This window comes from Rana temporaria, chromosome 2, assembly GCF_905171775.1.
Source record: "Rana temporaria chromosome 2, aRanTem1.1, whole genome shotgun sequence".
NCBI lineage: Eukaryota > Metazoa > Chordata > Amphibia > Anura > Ranidae > Rana > Rana temporaria.
In genome coordinates this window covers 276,547,833-276,574,320 of record NC_053490.1, presented here as the reverse complement: position 1 = coordinate 276,574,320, position 26,488 = coordinate 276,547,833, and positions in this window count along the sequence as shown.

Genomic DNA, 26,488 nt, shown 5'->3' with positions numbered 1-26,488 from the left:
CTGGGGGTACACTGCTGTATTCCCCAGACTTTGTGTGCCAAATAATAGGGGCTTGTTGCATTCTTCATAACTTTGCAACGAGAAGGGGACTGGAGATTAACTTACGTGCTGACCTGACCCCCCACCCAGGCAATCCCCCCCTAGCCCACTCTACCCGGTCTACTGAGGGCACAGTAGCCAGGAGACGCCTGACAGAAGGCATCTTTTCTCAGTAAATGGCCAGAAAAAAAGGCACAATGTTATTATTTTTTCCAATGCAAACGCACATGAATTATGTGACAATGTTATTATTTGTTTTCACTGCAAACGCACATGAATTATGTGACAATGAGAATGTTGCTTTGCACAGTAAACGCACATGTTTAATGACACATTGAGAATGTTTTTGTCTCTGGAAACGCACATGATTTAGGATGACTTTTCCCTGGTCCTGGGGATCCCTTCTCCACCAAAACTGAGGGGGACACCCTTATTTTGTCAGGAATGCCACCCCCCCACATTCACACATCATTCACACACATAAACCAAATCATAAGTACAGTATAATAACCAAAATTTTTAAATAAAAAAAAAAAAAAAAAAGTACCCCTGGTATTTAAGTCCGGCGGCGAGTGCTCCGTCTAGGCTGCCCACAGGCAGGGGCACGGGCACGGGCACGGCCACGGGCACGGCCACCTGGAGGATCTTCACGGGGGGGGGAGCAGGGGAGGGAGTATCTTCATTGGGGGGGGGAGCAGGGGAGGGAGTATCTTCATTGGGGGGGGGAGCAGGGGAGGGAGTATCTTCATTGGGGGGGGGAGCAGGGGAGGGAGTATCTTCATTGGGGGGGGGAGCAGGGGAGGGAGGAGCCTCCCCTGGTGTCTGACCTCCGGCTGGCCTGCCCTCCAAGGCCACTGCTATCCTGGTCAGGCAGGCAGTGATGGCAGCCGTATTGGCCTGGCCAGCCCGTGTGTTCTCCTGCACAGCCCGGGTGTTGTCCTGCACAGCCCGGGTGAGGGCAGTCACCTCCTGGCCCACGCCTGTTGTGGCGGTATGCAGGGACCACAAACAGGTGATGACACCCAATGAATTGGTGGCCACATCACTGAGTGACTCCCTCATTACATCCAGGCTGCGCTCCATCTTGGCCATAGTTTTTTTGATGTCACCCAGACTGCGGGTCTGCTTGGCATTGTCCCTCAGCAGACTGGCCGGCATATGCTCAGACCCCACCCTGGTGTCCTGGGTCGCCATCCTGCCTGCCCCTGAGGCTTGTGGCCAGGTAGGAGGGAAGAGAGTGACCCTTGTGGGTTGCGGCATGTTGTGGGAGGAGTGGGAGGGGCTACCCCTGATGGTGGCCTGACTGGTGCCAGCCTCTGGGGGATCCTCTGGGGTAGCCTCAAGGGGAGCCTCTGGGGTAGCCTCAAGGGGAGCCTCTGGGGTAGCCTCAAGGGGAGCCTCAAGGCTAGCCTCAAGGGTATCATCAAAGGTCATCAGATCTGTGGCAATAATGATTTCCCGGCCAATCTGGAGATCTTCTTCCTCCTCCCCCTCATCCTCCTCCCCCTCATCCTCCTCCCCCTCAGCCTCCTCATGAGGGGAGGTTTGGCCACTCCCCTCCCCTGGGGACTCCTCAGCAGGCTCCTGTCTTTGGGGTGGTGCAGCAGCCTGGCCTGATGGCCCAGCAATCTCCTGGTCATCTGTGGAAGACACCAAACAATCACAGGTTTGAGGATCCACACACTTGGCACATGTTCCCTTCCCCCACCCACACATGCTAATCAACCAAAAAAAAAAAAAAAAAACCTTACCTGGCCTCACAGGAACATCAGACTGATAACCAGGCAGGCCCACCACCTGCTCTGGCTCGAAACACCGGGCCACTGCCCATTCCTCCTCAGTCAGCCGGATGGGGCATGGTCCCCCTCCTCCAGTGCCCCTCCTATGCGCAGTGAGCTTGGCCACCTTATTGCGGACCACGCTCCTCAGATCATTGATCTTTTTCTTAATGCCAGCGGGGGTCCTCGTCTCCCCTCCCCCCGCCGCATTTATGTGATCTGTTATTTTGGCATAAATCCTCTTCCTTTGGGCCGGGGAGGTGTTCCGGCTATCAGGCCCATGTAGATATCTTCCATATTGTATGACATACCTGGCTAGGATTTGCTTTTCAACATGTGAAAAATTCTGCTTCCTGCGTTTGGGGGCCATCACAGACACCACCCAGCAACAAGAAGCCAAACAGGACAAACACACAAAAATACACACCAAACAAATACACAAAAATACACACAGACAGCTACTACAAAGTCAAATACAAACACACAAAAACCAAACTCAAAATCCAAGCAGAAAAAAAAAAAAAAAAAAATTAGCAAAAACAATCAAACAAAAATTACACTTATCACAAACAAACAACAACTACTATCTACTACTCCTCCAACACTTCTCTATCAAACACAACTTACCAACAAACACTGACAAACTAAGAGCAGAAGCAAATTGCTCATGGAAGGGAACACAGGGAAATACTTTTGCAAATGAAGTGTGTTTGACTGGAGCTAGTTAAGCACAGTGCGATCCTCAAACTAAGTACACTTGGCCTTTTACCTATCTCACTGATTGCGCCAAGCAAAGTTCTGCACATGCGCAGTGAGCAGCAGATTCGTGCGCGCATGCGCAGTACGGCCGGACCTTCATTTGCATGGGGTCACGGCTCATTACAATGAAGCACGCCCACTTCCTTCCCACTTGCCATAACCCCGCCTTACGCCTCCGAATTTACGTTACGGCAGGCGCACTTTTGGGCGCAAATGCGCTGTGGATACGGCAATTACGACACCAACTTAGGGCGCCGTAACTTAAATGACATAAGTTAGAAAAAACTTATTTTGCGCCGCTGGCTGTGGATTTGGCCCCATGTTCTCTATTTCCTCATTGTTCTATGGGAGCTCTCGGCCCGCCGAGGTCCTCGGCGGCTCCAGGACTGAACTGGCCGAGGAACTCGACTTGTTTGGCACGTCGAGTTCCTCGGCCGTGTGTACGAGGCCTAAGTGTTAGTTTTTAAAGTTTGTGTAAACCTTATCAATGGACTTATCTTATTTTCACTATTTTATTATGTTTAGTAAAATAGGTAATATTAAAAGTATTTTGATTGATCTTCTTGATAAGGGCAAACAAATAAAAAATAAAAGAATGCACAGATAAAGTTCTGTATTCTATTTATTTGCCTTTTCGGCATTGTGATTGATTTGCATGGTTTTGTTCCCAGTTCTGTCTGTGGGCTACAGAAAACCCCTTACCCCAGAATTATGGAGATGGGGGTGATCTGTAGTCCTCACACACTTCCTGTCCTAGGGTGATAGAGCTGCCCCTCCATACAGTATGTACAGTAAGCGTTGTCACTATAGAACAGGAAGTGGGTTATTGGTAGGCTCACCAGCTAAAATTAAAGCAAAATAACATGAAAAAAAAAAAGTAAACTAAAGCAGTCATCACAGCAAATAATTGATAATCTTCAACATACATTTGTTTCTTGGGTTTACATAATCTTTAATTCCAGAAACTCATAGAAAACAACAGAAATGTATGCTGTACTGATCAGAATTCAACAAAGTGTATTTAAGTTGGCCCTGCAATTAAGAATTAGCAGTCAAGAATTAAGATTTTTTTATTGAATAAAGCTGTTTGTTATTAGCATCTTGTAAGTGTTTGTGTAAAATCTTTTACTTCATTAAAGGATATTTGTTTATCTCCAATTATAGCCCACTAAATAATAACATTGAATTAACCAGATCAATTCTGAGGATTGAGTTCAGTAGGTGGTACATTTAATATCCAGCAGCTCATTATATATTAGTAAATTATGGCATAAGCCCAGGCTATCCTTTTCTTCTGTAACTATCATCGAGACGATGAACAATGTTAGTATGAAGACATATTCCAGGAACATAGATGTACATGCCTTTATCAACATGAATCTACTTGTAAGAGGACAGCGACTGTGAATCCTTAATGTGAGATATACAGTGTATATATATATATATATATATATATATATATAAAAGAAGGTGCAGTGGAAAAGGCCTGCTGCTGCACTTCCGGCGCCAGGTAGCGAATTGGTCTTTCAACCACAGTGATAGTGGGGTGGTAACACACTATCTAGAGGTGTAGAGACAATACCAATGAGTGTATGGTGTTGTTCTAAAAAGCAGCTATTTAAAATAAATGGTGACCCATCTATGAAGTGAATACTAAAAAGTTATCAAATAAACGTGAACAGTTGTTCAAAGTGATAAAACAGCGCTATAAACAGATATACTCTGTTTTGATAAATATCCTGAATTAGTGATGGTGAGGGAGGTGATCGATCAATGGTATATAAGCACCTAATACCAAACAAAGAATTAATTTGTGAATGCACCAAAATGTGGATAAGTCGCCCAAAAAGGAGGGAATAGGCTTACCACTGCAAATCTGAATGTGATTTGCTTACAAACCATCAAGTAATCCAGGTACTGTACAGGTAAAACCAACTCAGGCGGGGGTACATAGAAGGCAAAGAAACACAGAGATCATAGTGTAATGTGACTGAGCAATGTCCCCTGCTAAGTATGGAAAACCCTTTAGTTAATGCCCGTACAATAATGTGAATAATGAATGCATAAACTGAAATGGTTTCACCGATATACTCCTGTCCCCAAGGGGCCGCGCGAGTGCTGCAGATCAGCTGGTCTCGTTCTCCTGTGTGGTGGGCGAAATGGTGGAGAGCGGTGGAACGCACTTTCGACTTCCGTGTAGCGTCTGTCTGTAGCCACGCCCTGACGCGTTTCGTCACTTCCGACTTCGACTGAGGGCGTGGCTACGTGACGCCTTCATTATCTCTTTATACCACAGCATCCAGCGGCTATTGGTTGTGTCCTTACCGCCCACCGGATTTGATTGGTGCTAATCGATCCGGACATAGAGATGGACATCAGCCGGGATGTTTAATGGGTTTACAAGAGGAATAATGTGGGGAATCTAAACTGCACTTTAATATGGCCAAATAAGCCTAAAAAGGGGTGAAATCATGTCTTCCTCGTTTTATATTGAGATATGTGCCATTGGTAAATGGCACCTGCGGGGAGACATGTGTTATCACGAGTGATTACTAACGTTAAAAAGTCATTTGTTTATTAATTAATGAGCATTATGGGCATTAATAAAAGATAATTTATAATTTAATAAATTATTGCATATGTCAGAAAGGAAAATGAGGATTATTTGTAGTTATAGTTCTTAGTGGCAAACTTCTAGAACTGCAATTGGTCATAGCCAGTAGCATTTACGGTGGGAGTGTCTAGCTCGTTCACCACTGCTCCGTGTGTGGGTGGACAGGGAAACAGTGATGTGGATCCGAGCATCCCCGTAGATTGTGGAGTAACAATGTAAACGTAGTGGCTTTCTACAATGGCATGATCTATATCAATACAGCTACTGGTAGAACAATTGTTGGCGTAAGTAATATATACACAAGGTGACGGAAATAAAGTGATCACTTTATATGGCACGTTGCTCTGCCTCACAAATGCACATAAGATGTGCATTCTGTGCTGTAACTAGAGGCGCCATATATTTAAGGCAAGTAGTATATTTTGCGAGCTGCGTATACATTGTGGATGATTAGTGTATTAGACACAGTTCTTAGTCCACCTAATCCTGTGAGGAGAAATATCTCTTCAGTAAAATAGGTAGTAAATGTGTATAGAGACACATATGGACTAGAGATGTGTATATACATGTAAAAAAACGCATGTGGTTAAAATGTTTAAAATATCTTAAAAAGGTATAAAATACCAAAGACATTAAAAAACAAAAATAAAAATATAGTATACAGTGAAGTGCACCCGAGAATCACTGGTAATGACATTATTGAAGAACAATTAAAGGACAATTAAAAAGAAGGTCCATAAAATAGTGTATAAAAATATATAAAAATGTATAAAAATATATATAAAAAGGGGAACTCAAAAATAAATATATATATAAAAAAATATATATAAAAATATGTATAAAATAAAAATATATAAATATATAAGAAGAGGGATAATGTTATAAAATTAGAATAATTTAGAAAATTAAAAATTAACATTATCATAGAACAGATATACCAAAAAAAGAGGAAGTGTGCAAATAGGCCAATCTATCGAGATCATAATGCAAAGGTAAAGGAAAAGAGACGTATATGTATATACAAGTGGTTCATGTATATGATCATGACCACAGGCATATATTGGAGGACATGGATATATTAACTGCTGATGTATATGATCTTTATATGGTCATTTATATATGAGGAGGACGCAGACAAGCCATATTTGGGCTTGTTAGTAAATATTCGCCATAACTTAGAACACATCTGGGGTCTGTGTTCATGTGGTGTATAAATTCCTACATCAAAAGTCACTAATGAAACAATTTATATCCAAATCAATGTTCAGTCCATTCGGTGCCAGCGTGCCTGCCAAATAGATCCATTCCGTTTCACGCTGTGAGAGTTCCCTCACATGGTTGCAACCTCTCCAAGCAGGTTCAACATGGTCTATGGCCCAGAATTTTAGGCCGGCGGGGTTGCGGTTATGATGTAATAGAGAGTGGAGAGACACATTATGGTCCTTATATCCCAATTTAATGTTTGCAACGTGTTCCGCAATTCTAATTCTCTTGGTTCGGCCAATGTACATTAAATGGCAAGGGCACTCAAGCATGTAAACAACATGGGTGGTGTTGCATGTTATAAATGATTTTACTTGGAACTGAGTATTGTTAGAGGTGGAGGTGAAGGTGTCGATACAGTTTCTTGGTCTGTCAGCTTCCTTACATGGTAAGCATTTCTTACAGGCAAAAAATCCATTTTTATCCCACATTGATGGTAATTTCTTAGGAGGGTCTAGGATCTTTTTCACCACCTTATCCCCAAAACTTACAGCCTTCCTGTATATGAAACTCGGTTTGATCGGGAGAACTGTATTTAAAATCTTGTCCAGGAATAAAACATGCCAGTGGTTTTTAAAAATTGTTTCAACTTCTTTATATTGGCTATGGAACCCAGAGATGAAGCTCCATTCGTGAATGTTTTTTCTTATCTGAGGTTGTGAAGTAGTCAAGCAACTGGAGCGAGGAAGTTGTTCAAGGTCTTCAATGATCCTATCCAAGTGATTGTCTTTATATCCCTTTTCCAAAAATTTCTCCTTAAGGAGGAGGGACTGTGATTTGAAGTCCATGTCATTGCTGCAATTACGTTTAACGCGCATCAACTGACCTTTCGGAATGTTTTTCAACCACATCGGGTGGTGTCCACTTTGGGTAGGTAGAAAGCTATTTGCATCAGTTGGCTTGAAGTAAACCTTGGTCCCCAGTTTATTGTTATCTCTAAAGATATTTAGGTCTAAAAAATGGATACTATCCTGGTTATATTCACTGGTCAAGTGAATGTTGTGTCTGTTTGAATTAAGATCCTTTAAAAATGACTCCAACGTTAAAAGTGAACCTGCCCAAATAAAAAATAAATCATCAATGTAGCGTTTATACTCCTCACAGGATTAGGTGGACTAAGAACTGTGTCTAATACACTAATCATCCACAATGTATACGCAGCTCGCAAAATATACTACTTGCCTTAAATATATGGCGCCTCTAGTTACAGCACAGAATGCACATCTTATGTGCATTTGTGAGGCAGAGCAACGTGCCATATAAAGTGATCACTTTATTTCCGTCACCTTGTGTATATATTACTTACGCCAACAATTGTTCTACCAGTAGCTGTATTGATATAGATCATGCCATTGTAGCAAGCCACTACGTTTACATTGTTACTCCACAATCTACGGGGATGCTCGGATCCACATCACTGTTTCCCTGTCCACCCACACACGGAGCAGTGGTGAACGAGCTAGACACTCCCACCGTAAATGCTACTGGCTATGACCAATTGCAGTTCTAGAAGTTTGCCACTAAGAACTATAACTACAAATAATCCTCATTTTCCTTTCTGACATATGCAATAATTTATTAAATTATAAATTATCTTTTATTAATGCCCATAATGCTCATTAATTAATAAACAAATGACTTTTTAACGTTAGTAATCACTCGTGATAACACATGTCTCCCCGCAGGTGCCATTTACCAATGGCACATATCACAATATAAAACGAGGAAGACGTGATTTCACCCCTTTTTAGGCTTATTTGGCCATATTAAAGTGCAGTTTAGATTCCCCACATTATTCCTCTTGTAAACCCATTAAACATCCCGGCTGATGTCCATCTCTATGTCCGGATCGATTAGCACCAATCAAATCCGGTGGGCGGTAAGGACACAACCAATAGCCGCTGGATGCTGTGGTATAAAGAGATAATGAAGGCGTCACGTAGCCACGCCCTCAGTCGAAGTCGGAAGTGACGAAACGCGTCAGGGCGTGGCTACAGACAGACGCTACACGGAAGTCGAAAGTGCGCTCCACCGCGCTCCACCATTTCGCCCACCACACAGGAGAACGAGACCAGCTGATCTGCAGCACTCGCGCGGCCCCTTGGGGACAGGAGTATATCGGTGAAACCATTTCAGTTTATGCATTCATTATTCACATTATTGTACGGGCATTAACTAAAGGGTTTTCCATACTTAGCAGGGGACATTGCTCAGTCACATTACACTATGATCTCTGTGTTTCTTTGCCTTCTATGTACCCCCGCCTGAGTTGGTTTTACCTGTACAGTACCTGGATTACTTGATGGTTTGTAAGCAAATCACATTCAGATTTGCAGTGGTAAGCCTATTCCCTCCTTTTTGGGCGACTTATCCACATTTTGGTGCATTCACAAATTAATTCTTTGTTTGGTATTAGGTGCTTATATACCATTGATCGATCACCTCCCTCACCATCACTAATTCAGGATATTTATCAAAACAGAGTATATCTGTTTATAGCGCTGTTTTATCACTTTGAACAACTGTTCACGTTTATTTGATAACTTTTTAGTATTCACTTCATAGATGGGTCACCATTTATTTTAAATAGCTGCTTTTTAGAACAACACCATACACTCATTGGTATTGTCTCTACACCTCTAGATAGTGTGTTACCACCCCACTATCACTGTGGTTGAAAGACCAATTCGCTACCTGGCGCCGGAAGTGCAGCAGCAGGCCTTTTCCACTGCACCTTCTTTTATATATTTCTTATAAATATTCATTTTATATTTATATTTATACTTCTTTCCTTGGCTGCCATGGATGTACTGAGCTTCCTCAGTGATAGAAACTTGGACATCAACACTATTTTTACTGTGGATGCACAAACAACTGCACAGACAAATTATAACACTACATTAACCACCTTGGGAAACACACTGGAGAAACAGGTGAGAACATGGTGGGACATATGTACACTTGAACAATATTTGAAAGAAAAGATAATTATAAGGAGCCTCCGATGGGAAGTGACCCCACAAGATGGACTTGATGATAGGGACTCCATGCAAGAATGGCTTGATTTTTTCAATGGAGTCGGTCACAAATTACAAGAACTTATCTTAAAAAGAAAAAAGAGGAAAATGATTAAATTAGAGGCAAAAATAAACGAATTAAATTTGCTACTAGATCCTATTAAGGACTCCCAACAAATTATAGATTTTAATAATAGAATAAAGAAACGACTGGAAAAAGTCGACAAAGACACCCAGAAAACTAAAATAAAGAAGTTTCACCGCGACCTAGGGGACTTCAGAACCAAAAATATATATCTCTGGCAACAAAATAATACTACAGATATAGTAGAAAATTACATTATGGAAACTCAGCAACAAAGTACTGAAGGACCGCAACCGTCCACCAGTACAATACCACAACCTACCAATAACAGGGTCCAAAGCTTGACCCAGGAACCGTACATCCGCTCTACCCCCACAAGGGGCAACCCTAACCAGTCAAGAGGTAGGGGTCGGAACACCGCTCCCGGTAACCACAATCAGAGACCACCACCTACAGATACATATCATCAGGTACCTGTATACAATAGATACGAACCCTTACGTGAAGAACATTACCAATCACCCCGTCCTTTTTTAGGGAGAGGCCGGGGATGGCAGAAAAGGGGCAGGGGAGCAGCAACCCACAGGGGGAGACCTACGACGCTACCTCAATATTACACACAACACAGGGACAGCAATCAAACACCATCCTATGTGGACCCGCAGTGGAGAGATCAACCTCACTTCGATCGAGAGAGAGGATCCCACCCAGATCCATGGAGAAGAGATCCAGAGGATGCAGGTCAGGAAGACGCACAAAGGAACAACAAAAAAAGAAGAGTAAGAGACTACGATTAGGAGGTATTTTTAATCTAACAGATACAATTTTAACAAATAAGGAAACTAACATTTTAAACTTGGGATTAAAATGTGGCCTCAATCGCCCAATCAATAAATTCAACGTTTTTATTGATATACACAAATATACCAGGAGACTGAGTATGAAAAAATATTTTTTAAACAAGTACCCAAACACTGCAGACAGAGTTCCTATACCAGCCACTGATAGTGGACTGAGGAACAAATCACTCTTTAACCCCCTTGTAGCTGCCAACCAGCCCTTGGATGTCTTTAAAGGTCTTCTTCTACGCGATCTAGAATTAATAACCCCAAAAAAAGACGTAAATCCAAGACACATAAGGGACGGTATTGAGCTACTGGAAAAGAGAAAAGAGATAGTAATCAGACCGGCAGACAAAGGTGGAGGAATAGTGATTCTGAGCAAGGAATTCTACCACACACAATTGTCAGATATGCTTTCAGATACTAACACATACGCGAAATTGAAGAAGGATCCAACACCTCAAAATGAGAATAATTTGCAGAAATTGGTACAAATGGGGTATCGTTCAAATGCTATATCCAATAAGGAGAAAAAATACCTGGTCCCAAGTAGTAGTCGCATCCCAACAATATATACATTGCCAAAGATCCATAAGGACTTACTACATCCACCAGCGAGACCGATTGTCAATGGAATTGGATCTGTGACAGCTAGACTAGGCCAGTTCCTGGACCACTATCTGCAGAAAAGTGTTACGGCCACTAAAGCGTATTTAAAAGATACAAAAGAGTTACTTATCCTACTACAAGAGATAGATTTTACCGGACTCGACAATGTATTTTTAGTAACGGCCGACGTCTCATCCCTATACACTATTATTCAGCATGATGATGCACTTTTATCACTGAATTGGGCCTTATCCAGGAGAGATGACCTCTCACATAATCTTAAAGTATTTCTCCGCAACTGTCTAGACTTCTGTTTGGGACATAACTACTTCTGGTATAACAATTGTTTTTATACACAAAATAATGGTGTTGCTATGGGGGCCAAATTTGCCCCGAGCATTGCCAACCTCTTCATGGCCGAATGGGAGGATAAAACGATTTTTAAAACACAACAGAAGGAGTTATTATTTTATAAACGCTACATTGATGATTTATTTTTTATTTGGGCAGGTTCACTTTTAACGTTGGAGTCATTTTTAAAGGATCTTAATTCAAACAGACACAACATTCACTTGACCAGTGAATATAACCAGGACAGTATCCATTTTTTAGACCTAAATATCTTTAGAGATAACAATAAACTGGGGACCAAGGTTTACTTCAAGCCAACTGATGCAAATAGCTTTCTACCTACCCAAAGTGGACACCACCCGATGTGGTTGAAAAACATTCCGAAAGGTCAGTTGATGCGCGTTAAACGTAATTGCAGCAATGACATGGACTTCAAATCACAGTCCCTCCTCCTTAAGGAGAAATTTTTGGAAAAGGGATATAAAGACAATCACTTGGATAGGATCATTGAAGACCTTGAACAACTTCCTCGCTCCAGTTGCTTGACTACTTCACAACCTCAGATAAGAAAAAACATTCACAAATGGAGCTTCATCTCTGGGTTCCATAGCCAATATAAAGAAGTTGAAACAATTTTTAAAAAACACTGGCATGCTTTATTCCTGGACAAGATTTTAAATACAGTTCTCCCGATCAAACCGAGTTTCATATACAGGAAGGCTGTAAGTTTTGGGGATAAGGTGGTGAAAAAGATCCTAGACCCTCCTAAGAAATTACCATCAATGTGGGATAAAAATGGATTTTTTGCCTGTAAGAAATGCTTACCATGTAAGGAAGCTGACAGACCAAGAAACTGTATCGACACCTTCACCTCCACCTCTAACAATACTCAGTTCCAAGTAAAATCATTTATAACATGCAACACCACCCATGTTGTTTACATGCTTGAGTGCCCTTGCCATTTAATGTACATAGGCCGAACCAAGAGAAAACTCAGAATTAGAATTGCGGAACACGTTGCAAACATTAAATTGGGATATAAGGACCATAATGTGTCTCTCCACTTTCTATTACATCATAACCGCAACCCCGCCGGCCTAAAATTCTGGGCCATAGACCATGTTGAACCTGCTTGGAGAAGTTGCAACCATGTGAGGGAACTCTCACAGCGTGAAACGGAATGGATCTATTTGGCAGGCATGCTGGCACCGAAGGGACTGAACATTGATTTGGATATAAATTGTTTCATTGGTGACTTTTGATGTAGGAATTTATACACCACATGAACACAGACCCCAGATGTGTTCTAAGTTCTGGCGAATATTTACTAACAAGCCCAAATATGGCTTGTCTGCGTCCTCCTCGTATATAAATGACCATATAAAGATCATATACATCAGCAGTTAATATATCCATGTCCTCCAATATATGCCTGTGGTCATGATCATATACATGAACCGCTTGTATATACATATACGTCTCTATTCCTTTACCTTTGCATTATGATCTCGATAGATTGGCCTATTTGCACACTTCCTCTTTTTTTGGTATATCTGTTCTATGATAATGTTAATTTTAAATTTTCTAAATTATCCTAATTTTATAACATTATCCCTCTTCTTTTATATTTATATATTTTTATTTTATACATATTTTTATATATATATTTTTTTTATATATATATTTATTTTTGAGTTCCCCTTTTTATATATATTTTTATATATATTTTTATATATATTTTTATACACTATTTTATGGACCTTCTTTTTAATTGTCCTTTAATTGTTCTTCAATAATGTCATTACCAGTGATTCTCGGGTGCACTTCACTGTATACTATATTTTTATTTTTGTTTTTTAATGTCTTTGGTATTTTATACCTTTTTAAGATATTTTAAACATTTTAACCACATGCGTTTTTTTACATGTATATACACATCTCTAGTCCATATGTGTCTCTATACACATTTACTACCTATTTTACTGAAGAGATATTACTCCTCACAGGATTAGGTGGACTAAGAACTGTGTCTAATACACTAATCATCCACAATGTATACGCAGCTTGCAAAATATACTACTTGCCTTAAATATATGGCGCCTCTAGTTACAGCACAGAATGCACATCTTATGTGCATTTGTGAGGCAGAGCAACGTGCCATATAAAGTGATCACTTTATTTCCGTCACCTTGTGTATATATTACTTACGCCAACAATTGTTCTACCAGTAGCTGTATTGATATAGATCATGCCATTGTAGCAAGCCACTACGTTTACATTGTTACTCCACAATCTACGGGGATGCTCGGATCCACATCACTGTTTACCTGTCCACCCAAACACGGAGCAGTGGTGAACGAGCTAGACACTCCCACCGTAAATGCTACTGGCTATGACCAATTGCAGTTCTAGAAGTTTGCCACTAAGAACTATAACTACAAATAATCCTAATTTTCCTTTCTGACATATGCAATAATTTATTAAATTATAAATTATCTTTTATTAATGCCCATAATGCTCATTAATTAATAAACAATTGACTTTTTAACGTTAGTAATCACTCGTGATAACACATGTCTCCCCGCAGGTGCCATTTACCAATGGCACATATCTCAATATAAAACGAGGAAGACGTGATTTCACCCCTTTTTAGGCTTATTTGGCCATATTAAAGTGCAGTTTAGATTCCCCACATTATTCCTCTTGTAAACCCATTAAACATCCCGGCTGATGTCCATCTCTATGTCCGGATCGATTAGCACCAATCAAATTGGGTGGGCGGTAAGGACACAACCAATAGCCGCTGGATGCTGTGGTATAAAGAGATAATGAAGGCGTCACGTAGCCACGCCCTCAGTCGAAGTCGGAAGTGACGAAACGCGTCAGGGCGTGGCTACAGACAGACGCTACACGGAAGTCGAAAGTGCGCTCCACCGCGCTCCACCATTTCGCCCACCACACAGGAGAACGAGACCAGCTGATCTGCAGCACTCGCGCGGCCCCTTGGGGACAGGAGTATATCGGTGAAACCATTTCAGTTTATGCATTCATTATTCACATTATTGTACGGGCATTAACTAAAGGGTTTTCCATACTTAGCAGGGGACATTGCTCAGTCACATTACACTATGATCTCTGTGTTTCTTTGCCTTCTATGTACCCCCGCCTGAGTTGGTTTTACCTGTACAGTACCTGGATTACTTGATGGTTTGTAAGCAAATCACATTCAGATTTGCAGTGGTAAGCCTATTCCCTCCTTTTTGGGCGACTTATCCACATTTTGGTGCATTCACAAATTAATTCTTTGTTTGGTATTAGGTGCTTATATACCATTGATCGATCACCTCCCTCACCATCACTAATTCAGGATATTTATCAAAACAGAGTATATCTGTTTATAGCGCTGTTTTATCACTTTGAACAACTGTTCACGTTTATTTGATAACTTTTTAGTATATATATATATATATATATATATATATATATATATATATATATATATATATATATATATATATATATATATATACTGTATATACACACATATATATACATCCTATTTCTAGCAAAGATGCTTTGCATGTTCTTCTTTTGTATTAGAAAGTGCTGATGTACTACACATACACAGCTTGCTATTAAAAACACATTTTCAAGTATGCAGGAGCCAGAAACATGGAGCTGTTCATGGTGAACAGTCTCTACACAATGAAACATATTAAATACAGATGAAAGGCTGCAATATCCTACTTTCATGAAAAGGGTAGTGTTATATAAGCAGGCACATCTATTGGATACTAACAAAGAGCTGCTGCAGATTCTTATACTCAGGGGAAATATAAACATATTTGAGATAAGAATTCTGAAAATAAAAATAAAGAGATCTAGAAAACGGCTGAGGTGAATGCAAACATGGAACAATGTCTGATTGAAAGCACAAGGACAGTTTCTATGCTAAAACAAGAAAAACAAATGGCCTAGTTACCAACTACTAAGGCTTGCAGGAAATGCATGTGACATCACCACTACTTCCTGGGATGGAATGCATTTCAAAATCTCATGAGAATACGTCATTGCAATGGGCTGGAGTGAATTCTTGTGGAGTTTCCCAGTCACAGCTTTCTCAGGAGGCAGTGGTCGGAAACAATGATGTCGCCTGCACCTCTTGGACGTATTGAAAGCCAGGGCCAAAGTAAATATTCCCTTTCTTTTCTAGCAACAGCACTATTTTCAAATGCTTTTGCAGATAATTTGACTTAAGGGTGGGTTTGCTTTAAATGGTAACAACAGAACTTGTCTGGGCATATATATAGTGCAATAGTGCAATAAATGAACATGTATATTAAATATAAAAAAATAAATATATAAAAGATGTGTATATAAAAGCATAAACAATGATGATAATTCATATATATAATAAGCGCTACTGTGCAAAGAAGTGCAATTCCCACTTTTATGATCCTGTATAGATTATCAGTGACCCACTGATGCATAAAAAAGTGCTCCTGTGCATGTGCATAGCATCCAGTATTATATAGTTTATCAATATTGCATTGCTGGGTTATTCAAAGAAGTGCTCCTGTGCATGTGTATGGTATCCAAAAAGAGTCTATCCAGGTGTAATAAAGTTCATGCGATTATAAAATTCATGTGATTATAAAACTGTTAGGTGCAATAAAGTTCCTGCGATTATAAAACTGCTAGGTGATACAGAACATGCCGTGGTGTTCTGTATCAGTGGGTCCTGACTCTGGTGCTCCCCTTAGGTATTTAATGCTCACCTCAGAGCGTGTGACTTTGCAATTAAGCGCAGTCAAAACACGCACATGAATCCCCTGGAATCCTGGACTCGTCAGTATGTTACCTCGGTTAGTGTATGAAGTAAAGACTTGATAGTGTAATAGATTTTTAACGGTTTAATAAACAGAAAGCAAACACCCCCCCCCCCAACTGGGGTATTCACATAGATTAGGTGCGCTAGTGCACCGCTCTTTATCGGGTAAAACAATGGTAAATACTGGACTGGTGGTTCGGGATGGTATGTTGTTCCTCTCTGACAGATCACCTATGCAAACGTGCCGTACTGTCCCCTTCCCCTACGCGTCTTAATACAGGGTTTCCGTATCTTCTTAAGGGGGATATCATAATCACTAGTTGTTAATTTCATCTAGCAGTTAAAATGAAAATAGGCTTTCCAGGTGATATTGTCATACTAAAGTATATATGAGTGTAGCACTACCCCTGAGTCAAAAATAAAATTTACCTAGAAAACTAACTTGGTGGGTGCTACATGAGATTTTAGTGGTTGAGTTTACATCTACTGTACATCTATAAACTGTGCTTGAGCTCTTTCAATTACAGTGCTGGGGTACATTTGTGTATGTACTATGCCTGGGTGCACAGATCTGTACACCCAAAAATCCCCCCCCCCCTCCCCCCCAAAAAAGGCACAATATCTGTCTGCAACAACTGTTTGATAGCTCTTCAGTTTTTGACACCTTAGCTACTTTTTTCTATTCCTTTTTTTAGATTATATCTGTAAGGTTGGGGTAATTTACAGATGTCCATATCCATCAGGTGGTTGTTGTCAACAGTCCATTCAAGAGCAGACATGACGCTTGCAGCAGGTGGGTTAGTACCTCAAGCGCATATTGGCCCACCTCAAGCCAGTGATGTATCCTTGACACCCAGTAGTGCATGAGTATGATCACTTGTAAGTGTTTTACTTACAGCATTGCTCTCTCTGTCAATATTTGCTTGACAAGGGCAGGATCAACCTTACAAGGAAAAAACAAAAAATAAAAGTTTAAACTCCAAAATCTCCAAACATTGTTTAAAAAAAACATTTGATAAAGTGTGATGGAGGGTGGGAAAAACGGTGGGTCAGGTTTCTGTCCTTTCTGTCTGCTTTCAAAGACTGCTGACATTTCACTCATTGGTGGCATTTCACTCATGGTCCTCCATGTAAGAAAAGAAATGGCTGCACATCCTAGATTACCGATTGCCTTTTATTGTTCAAAGTGATAACACTAGACACCAACACAAGGTCACGTAGACGCGTTTCACACAAACATCTTGGGCCAGATTCACAGAGACTTACGCCGACGTATCTACTGATACGCCGTCGTAAGTCCAAATGTGCGCCGTCGTATCTATGCACTGATTCTTAAAATGAGATACGCCTAAATTTTGCCAAGATACGACCGACGTAAGTCTCCTACGCCGTCGTATCTTGGGTGCATTTTTATGCTGGCCACAAGGGGCGCTTCCGTTGATTTACGCGGCGAATATGTAAATGAGCTAGATACACCGATTCATGAACGTACTTGCGCCCATCGCAGTAAGCTACTCCGTTTACGTAAGGCGTACGTGCGGCGTAAAGATAAAACACCCCTATAGGTGGCGCAGCCAATGCAAAGGTATGGACGACGGAACAGCCGTCGGATTTTACGTTGTTTACGTATGTGAATGGGGCTGGGCGTAGCTTACGTTCACGTCGTTGCCATTGAGCCGTCGTATCCTACGGCGTAAATTCGACATGATTCTGAGCATGCGCGCATGCGCCATTCGTTTGGCGCTTCATTTACATGGGGTCACGATTTATTTCAATACAACACGCCCACTAACAGCCTACTTTAAATTAGGCCGGCTTACGCCGGCCCATTTACGCCACCGTAACTTAGGGAGCAAGTGCTTTGTGAATACTGTACTTGCCTCTCTGTTACGTCGTCGTAGCACATATGAGATACGCCCACACAGAGATACGTCGATCTCTGTGAATCTGGCCCTATGTGCTTAATCATTACTCCTGGTTCTCCATGTGCTTTAAAGCCATAGATTACACCATTTAGAGACATTGCTATCTCTGCTCTCACCTACAAGGTGGAATTCCTTGTAGATGGTGGCCTTATCTTGCAGGGAACCCTTTCTGGCTTTGCAAAGATGCAAGGTGACGTTGAGGCTTTGGATTTAGTTTTGGAATAAAGTAATACCCATTTTGTATTGCCATTCCTGCTCATGCTTACTTAACCAGGGCAGGGACGGTCTTATGAGCAAAAAATAAAATAAAGGGAATTTAAAAACATGTGGTTCAGGAGCTGTCTGGTGGCTGTGGTTTAAAAAAAGACTTCTAAATGGATCAGAGGATTAAAAGCACATGGGTCATCAGAGGGAATTCTGCCAACATTAGGAAAAGCAACAGATATGTTCTTACACAGCACCTCCTCAAAGTGTGCTACCTTTTGAATTGTGGCAGTAGATCTGCTGTTTCATGTTTGAATTGGAAAAAATCTAATATGGTGGTCACCCAGTATTGGTCCCTCTCTTTGATGACCGGACTTCCAGGTTTTAGGAGGGGTGAAACATCCCCATTAAAGGCTACCCCATTACCTCCTCCACCTTATCTCTAAAATAACTCCAGGAGAGTACCTGCCACTGTGGTCTAACACAGGCCATAAACTCGTGTACAGGGGTAACTACATGAGCTGGAATAGAAGCAGCTGCAAAGCCAGCAATTTTTCTATGACAGTATTAAGACACTGGACCTGGTATTGATTTGGAAAAAAATTGTTTTGTTTAGCAGCATAATATATATAGAGTAAAACCTTGGTTTGCATAATTCGTTCCAGAAACATGCTTGTAATCCAACGCATTTGTATATCAATTTTTTTTTACAAGTTGCAGTAAAACGTGCAATACTATACACTCTGCTGACTATGGCATATATGTATTAATTTGTATTTCCCTTTATTGCTAGACTAATCTATGAGAGTATGCTAGGCCTAATGATATAATGTTAGTTATGAAGACAGACACCATAGCTTAGTAAACAATGTTACATTTATTTCCTTTAAAAATAGGAATATCATATACTAACAACAGATATCTATAAAATCTATAACAATAATAATAATAATAATAATAATAAAAGATACTTATCCCCTCCTCTAGGTAAACCTTGCGGGCTGAGCTCAGATGGAAAAAGAGATCTCTCTGATTCAAACCGTCCTATTTAAAGAACCTTAATCGTACCTCATTCAAACTCCCCCCCCTTCCATTGCCAGCCCATTTGCCTTTGGACCAATCGTTACGTTTCCAGGACCATCCTCATTATTACTGACTGTCCTGCCATACTTGGCCTCTGGGGGCAGTATTGCCCATATCATCTCCAACAGTGTGCTGGCCTTTGATGATTGCCATTTATGTTGGCAGTTACACTTCACTTTGTCTGCGAAGGGGCTAGGCCAAAGGATCTTGCAGACAGATTGGAGCCTCTAGTATCATATAATTATAGAGGTTTAACAGGCTACATTCTAACCTGGGGGGGGCACCCTGTCCTCCAGGACACTGCAAGCCTCAGCTTGTCTGACTGTTGGGAATGAAATACAGATATGTACAAAATCCAGAAATTATATTCATTCATGTTGCCTTCCAACACAGGGTATAAAAGAGAAGAGAGGCACCTCTAAGTGTAGCAATACGTTGCTAAATGTTATACCTTCATTAAATGTAACCACATTGCTACACTTAGAGGCTCCTCTCTTCTTTTTTAAACTCAGTTGTGACATGATGCTACTCTTATATCAAGACATCGCTTGTATATCAAGCCAAAATGTATTAAAACATTTTGTTTGTCTTGCAAAACGCTTGTAAACCAACTTTCTCTCAAACCAAGGTTTTACTGTGTGTGTGTGTGTGTGTGTGTGTGTGTGTGTGTGTGTATATATATATATATATATATATATATATATATATATACACACACTGTAAGAGATTAGAGGAGGAACATGAGGAGGAAGAAAAGGGCCAATTAACAGCACTTGCAGGAAAGTGGGTGCTCTGCGCCTGGGAGGAGTGGAGAAGAAAGAAAATAATGCAATGTGGTAGGCCAGGTAGCCTATGGCAGTACATTTGCCCTTTGCGACTATGCCTCCAGTGACCTGATCATAATGAAGTAAAAGAAGAAATTTACAAATGGCTGCAAAATGCCTGAGAGGAGAAATATTATTCTGGAAAAGCAAAGGAATTGTGACATGCCTGGGCTGCTCTGTGCAGCCCAACCACCACACCACTACCAAAATATACAGAAAATAAATTTAAGTGAAAAAAATGAAGACAATAAAAAGGATTGTAAAAATTGCTTCAGTAAAAAGAAAAAAAAAAGAAAAACAGAAACTGTGAATGGGAATTTGCCACTCTTGGGCAACCTAGGTCAGAAAATGTCTAATTAGATTATATAGGAAAGGGGTTTTAGCACAAAGAGCTTAGACATAATGATAAACAGGCCCTTGCACTTAGGTGTGGTTATAGTGTTGTTGTTTTTTTCTTTTCATCTCCACATGTCAGTTAATGCCCACTGCCATCTGAAGATGCACTGTCCAACCACTAGACAATATTTGTGGCTATTCTCAAATAATGCACTATCATTCATATCTCAAGTTAAAACCTCTCTCTCTCTCTCTCTCTCTCTCTCTCTCTCTCTCTCTCTCTCTCTCTCTCTCTCTCTCTCTCTCTCTCTCTCTCTCTCTCTCTCTCTCTCTCTCTCTCTCTCTCTCTCTCTCTCTCTCTCTCTCTCTCTCTCTCTCTCTCTCTCTCTCTCTCTCTCTCTCTCTCTCTCCTAATCAAGCTGCAGCTAAAAATGGTTATTGTTTAAAGATTTTTTTTTTTTAAACTGTGCCTTGTCACTTACAATTTGCACTATTTAAATGCTACCATAATGCTTGGAAATTCCTACCAAAAACATATTTTGAATATCTTAGGAATAATTAGGAAAGCGGGCATACATGGGTGGGAGAGGGGTGAATGTGAAGCTGTAGTTTTGAAGTGTTTTTGTGAAACCTGTTTTGACATTTTATAAAACGTTTAAGGCCTCATTCACACTTGGCCGTTCGGGTCCGTCTGTCGGCGGACCTGAACGGCTGCTCCATGCATCGCTATGGAGCGTCGGATGTCAGCGGAGACATGTCCGCTGACATCCGACCTGATCCGACCCGCTAAAAACAGACGTATGGGGGCCATGTCTCCATGCGGATCAGATCGGGTAAGATCTGATGAAAACGGACATGCTGTCCGTTTTCATCAGATCGCTCCATAGGGAGACAGCGGAATCCATAGCGACGGAGTCCGCCAAGTGTGAATGAAGCCTAAAGACAATGCAGTGTTACAGTGGGGTACTGCAAAAAACGTTTTTTTAGCTTTATTTTTTTAAGAGTATACTTTCCTATATATTTTGCATCTGCTGTGGCTGCTGTGAATTCCAGTCAATTCAGGCCTATTGTCGTTTGATAAAAAAATCTGCCAAAACGACCTTGCATTTAAGTTACAATTATGCCAAACTAAATGTAAAATTTAAAAAATTTATTACACATCCAAAATATGTGATATCAGAACATGCTGTCACTGACCCTGTTCTTGAAAACTGTTCCATAACAGCACATAACATCTTAAAGGCATTTACCAAGGATATAATTAAAGGGTTGGTGTTTTCCAAAGTCACATTAAAAGGACCCTCTTCCTGCTGTACAATTTGTCCCCCCCTTTTTAATACCCCCCATGGCAGTACCCAGCTCCCTGTTCCCCCCATCCTTTTTTAATAACTTTCTCATTACCCCTAACATCGCCAGAATTTGGTATTAAGACTTGTCCCAATGGTGTTTGTGGATTTCAAGCAAGATTTAGCAAACACGCAGCAAATCAAACCTGGGCACATTTTCCCAATCCTAGCATGCATGAATTTGTCATATGTCTAAAGATATCTACCAGAGATGATCAAGAGTTTTATTTTTTTTGCTGTGTTAAGGTAGTTTAGCTTATTTTACTTTTCTTTGAATTTATGTTTTGTATGTGTGTGTGAGTGTGTGCTTGATTGTTGTTTCTATACTGTTGCTTTAAGTGTGTTTGCCCATCTTTTTCGGGCCAGATCCTCAAAAGAGATACTCCGACTTAACTGCTGTTCAGTCTGTGTGTAACTTTGGAAACGATCCTCAAAAGGCTTTTTCCAAAGTTAGACAGAAGATCCGGCATGTGTAATTGAATTACACTGCCGAATCTTAGGATGCAGTACCGCATCCGCCGCTGGGGGCATTTCGAGTCGAAATGCCGTTGCTAGTATGCAAATTAGCACTTAAGGCGATCCACAAAGCTTTCTAGCTTCGTTTTTGCGCCGTAAGTGTTATTTTGCAAGTGTAAAATTAGGGCTGGTTCTACAAAGTGTAAACTAGTCACACCTTGTAAAAGCCCATTCCAGCGACGGCATTTGGTATGCTTTCCCGAGGGAGAACTCCACGGCAATTTGTAAAAAACAAAACCGGCATGGGTTCCCCCCCAGGAGCATACCAGGCCCTTAGGTCTGGTATGGGTTGTAAGGAGACCCCCCCACGCCGAAAAATTGACGTAGGGGGTCCCCCTACAATCCATACCAGACCCGTATCCAAAGCACGCTACCCGGCCGGCCAGGAAGGGAGTGGGGACGAGCGAGCGCCCCCCCCCTCCTGAGCCGTGCCAGGCCGCGTGCCCTCAACATGGGGGGGTTGGGTGCTCTGGGGCAGGCAGCCAGCGCGGTCTTCTGTGGCGTCAGGGTCTTCTGGTCTTCTGTTCTTCCGATGTTGCCTCGTCGCCTGTTGTCGCTGTAATGATGGAAGCGCGCCTTGCATCCCATTTATATAGGCATCACCGTCCCATCATGCTCCGGCAGGTACCCACGTGGTGGGTGCCTACCCACGTGCACCCACCACGTGGGTACCTACCGGAGCATGATGGGACGGTGATGCCTATATAAATGGGATGCAAGGCGCGCTTCCATCATTACAGCGACAACAGGCGACGAGGCAACATCGGAAGAACAGAAGACCAGAAGACCCTGACGCCACAGAAGACCGCGCTGGCTGCCTGTTTGAAATCGAGCTAACACACAAACATAGCAGGCAGCCAGCGCTGAAGAAGAAGGCACCGGAGAGCTGCAGAAGAACCGGGGTTCGCCGAGTCAAGAGCGGAAGAGGGGAGAAGATGGAAGAAGCCCCCCGGAGTCCGGAGAAGCCCCCCCCGGAGAGCGGAAGAAGAAACCCCCCCCCCCCCGGAGAGCGGAGAAGACCCCCGGAGAGTGGAAGAAGAAGCCCCCCCTGGTAATTGAGCTAATAACGAAGACAGGGGGGGCGTCCGGAGCAGAATAATAAAATATTTTAAAAAGCCTTGTGTTGTGTGTTTATTAACTTTTACTTTTTGCCTCCAGGTGAATGGATAGGGGTACGATGTACCCCATATCCATTCACTTAGGGTGGGGGGCCGGTATCTGGGGGCCCCCTTATTAAAGGGGACTCCCAGATTCCGATAAGCCTCCGCCCGCAGACCCCGACAACCAATGGCAAGGGTTGTCGGGAAGAGGTCCTGTCCTCATCAACATGGGGACAGGGTGCTCTGGGGTGGGGGGGCCCCGCAGTGCGCCCCCCTGCCCCAGAGCACCCAACCCCCCCCATGTTGAGGGCATGCGGCCTGGCACGGCTCAGGAGGGGGGGGGGCGCTCGCTCGTCCCCACTCCCTTCCTGGCCGGCCGGGTAGCGTGCTTTGGATACGGGTCTGGTATGGATTGTAGGGGGACCCCCTACGTCAATTTTTCGGCGTGGGGGGGTCTCCTTACAACCCATGCCAGACCTAAGGGCCTGGTATGCTCCTGGGGGGGGAACCCATGCCGGTTTTTTCTTTGAAAATTGGCATGGAGTTCTCCCTCAGGAATGCATGCCGCTGTCATTTTTTTTTTCCCCGACGCAACTTTAAGCCGTCGCGATCCTCAAAACTCGGCGTAACGTAACTTCGCGCATGTGCAGTACGGCCGGCGCGGGAGCGCGCCTCATTTAAATGGGACTCGCCCCATTTGAATAGGAACGCCTTGCGCCGGCGGAATTTTAGTTACACAGCCTGAAATTTCTAGATAAGTGCTTTGTGGATCAGGCACTTAGGTAGAAACTTTAAGGCAGTGTAACTTAAATTGGATTTTTTAAGTTATGTCAGGTTTTTGTGGATCTGGCCCCTTTTTCTTTCCTTTAAAAAAATTAAAACAATGAGGATAATGAAGGTCCTTTTTGACACATGAACAGGTCCAGGATAGTTAAAAAGATCTTAAAAGAGCCTTTAATAGCCATTTTAAACCCACTGCTTTCTTAATTTTGCCTTCCAAAAAACTTTGACACTTTCAGGAATCTTTTAGTTTTGCCTGAAAAGTCAGAGAAAATAAAATCATTGATGTCACTCCAAATGTTTGTATTTTCTTTTATTTTTACTTTTGATGATAACAGTAAACAGGACAAATAGAGAGGGTACATTTTCCTAATGGGGCACAGACAGCAATAAAACTGACAGGTGTTCTAATCCCTTTCTACTAAGCCACACATGATGAGGCAGAGGTAGCTGGGAAAGTCATCTGCAACTGGGTAAGAGACCCTCCACTTTCAGAACCGGTTAGAGCCTAATACCATACAGGTGCTCCAGATAACCCAGCTACTGCAAGGGAGCCACTCTATGGTTGCTAAAGAGTACTCCAGTTCCAGTGGGGTAGCCATTTTTCCTGGGGCCTTTGATCCCTCCAGGTAATTAACTGTGGGGAGTATTTGTGTTCTAAACTGTATTACTGAGTTAGTGATTCTCAGGTAGACGCTATTGCTATAGAATCTTATAAAGACTAAGATATGTATCCACATGTTACCCTAATTGAGCCACAGAGACATTGCTATATGAAGAGTGTATGTCTGTGCAGCTTTCATAGTCTGTTATGTATTATTTTGCAGTACATGCATGCTCTTTGCCATCTTGAACATGTTTTTGTTATTAATTTTAACTTTGCACCTGTTTAGTAAAATGCATTTACAGTTCTTCCCTGTCTGATCTTATGGTCAGTTACCTATTCTGTTAAACTTTTTAGGGAATGTGGCATGCAGTAAACTAACTGCTTTGCATCTCTGAGCATTGTTCTACTAACTGCAAGGGTTTTATGAAGGCTAATGAATGCACAAATGTCTGCAGGAAATTAACAGCATATCCGATTTTGGCATCTAAGGTGAGCAGGGTTTAGGAAAGAATACTCAGGAAAAATCAAGCCATTTCTCTCCAGCTGTCTACTAGGTTTACGATGTAACACTGTATCGTACAGTTTATGTTGACCATACAACATGCAGCAGTTTGTAATTTCTGCTGGCTGCTCTATTTACAAATTTCACATCTGAAGAAGAGAGTTTGATTTCTCTGCTCAGTGTAAATCAGCCTCCCGGACTTTAGGCTTTCAATTACAGCTCTGGCATTGTTTATAAATCAAAATGATACCAGTTAAGAGAAAGTGGTCTCCAGAGACACATATCGCCCTGGCCGGGATTGCAGGAAATGGCTGGTTAAGCTCTGAAGAGAGACAGAGATAGCAATGTTAGGGAAGAGGGGGAGAGGGCAGAGACAAGCACTGCAAATTTACACTAATGGACTTCTGTTAATTGGGAGTCTGTAAAGGTCAATTAAGCAAGTTATTTTTCAGCTCTTTTACTCTCTTTACATCAGCTTGAATGAATATAAGAAGACTCAATAAACACATATTATGTATTGCATTGTAAACCATATCTCCGAGTATTTTCTGACTTCCAAGATCGTACTGGGGCCTTTATACTTTTATGGATTAAGTGAAGCTAAGTAAATAATGGAGAGACATACTGGTGGAAAATACTGACTGCTGTTAATTTAAGCAGCTATGCTTTTACAAATATTAATTATTTTGGTTTACTTTACAATTAGGAGAGGTGAATATCAGCCTTCCAGTGCTAAGCACTTGGGAGAGGTGGATTGAAAGGTAGTCATTATTGACCAATCGTACTGTATTTTATCACCCAATCATTGTAAAAAAGCAAGAAAAGATGGATGGAGGCAGGTGAATAAATAATTGTAACACTATGTGATAAAACGCAAGGACAGTACATCCAACACAGTGATGGTTCTGGAGACAGCCCTGCTTGGCCCCTTACAAAGTGTTAAGAAACCTAATTTACCATGGGCCCTGCTCACCTTTACCTCTGGCCATAAAAGTCATTATGAAAGCATTGCTGGCAGCTAATTCTCTACGTCCTTTACCCCCTGGACATATTTCATCACATAATCCACTTTGGCAC